This window comes from Serpula lacrymans (genome assembly GCF_000218685.1).
Source record: "Serpula lacrymans var. lacrymans S7.9 unplaced genomic scaffold SERLAscaffold_3, whole genome shotgun sequence".
Taxonomy (NCBI): Eukaryota; Fungi; Basidiomycota; class Agaricomycetes; order Boletales; family Serpulaceae; genus Serpula; species Serpula lacrymans.
The window spans coordinates 2014784-2016132 of NW_006763292.1; positions in this window are offsets into that span (position 1 = coordinate 2014784).

A 1349-nucleotide genomic window follows, 5' to 3' on the forward strand; every position below is an offset into this window, starting at 1 on the left:
ATCCGTTGACTACCAATGAAGTGACGGTAGACTAAAGCCCCGGCGGCCGGTCCAAATAGGGCAACAGGTCCATCTTCATGACGTCGATCTGCCATCATATACTATCAAAACATTGGTTGCTCGTCTTGCCTGGTTGGAGCGTGGGTGGGTAGTTTTTGAGCTGGAGAAGGTTCATCCTCTTGCGTCGCCCATGTTCATCGCTGTCCCATTCACTTGGGTACACTTATCTTTTGTCCATCGTTTTCACTACAGCTACACCTACTACACGCTGCCTGGGACTCACTTGTTCCAAATTGGAACTACTCCCCTCCCTCCCTCATTTGACCAGGTGGTCCAACACAACCAGTCCATTGGTAAGGCCATGGAACTGTCGGATTTGGACTAGGTGGTGGACCGGTGGCTCCAGTTTCTTTTTTTTCAGCAGAACATTCATTTACAGTGCGATTATTTTTGATTTTTGAATCATTTTTATGGACACATATTTTTTTAGAATGCCTGACTGACAATAAAGGAACTGTGTTGATACTGATAGTGTTTTGCCTTGCCCTTTTTTTTACTGCATCTTCCCATGACATCATGATTTTCCTGCTCTCTTTTTGCTATTGGACTTTACTTTATGGCTGTACAAACCTGTGACATTACTCACAGCATTCATTGTTCTATCTCTTTTTCTTCTTTTTTTTGACAATTTTATCCTGTACTACCTACGCAGGATTTGTCAGCATACATTCCTTCCTTCATGTTCTTTCTCATTCTTTTTGCACAGCTATACTGTGCATAGCCTACCTTTCTTTTACTATATAAACCCCTGTATTTTACCTTGTAAAAAAAACAAGTAATCCAATCCAGACTTCTTTTCTACTCTCAAGTTCACTACTCTGCTACTTGTGATCTAGTGTGGTCACAACACTTCCCACTTCTACCACTGTTAACTGCTGTCATTGTCACTCGTCACTTTTTGAAAGTGATTGTCATCCCCTTCGATTAGAGTCATTCTGAGCACTACAGTTTGTGCGTCAGGAGCCTGCTATCACTGGGAACCTCGTCACCTCGCCATCCTCGTCGATCTCAAACCTACCTTGTGCTACAATTAGCAAGGTAGTGCTCATCTATACTCATCACTAAGCCCCTATCTTCTATAAATTCAACTATCCCTCCTCCTCAAAACCCACACTCATACACCTCTGGGTTTTACTTTGAAGAATCTTTATATGTACCACCCCACGAACAACCAGACCACTCCACTGTTCTAGGAGGCAAAGCTCATAAACAAGTTCCGTGGAATCTGGGAGGATTGTGTGTTAGTTTGTTTTTGTGTGTGGTTTTCTAACAGCAGTTCTCATCATCGA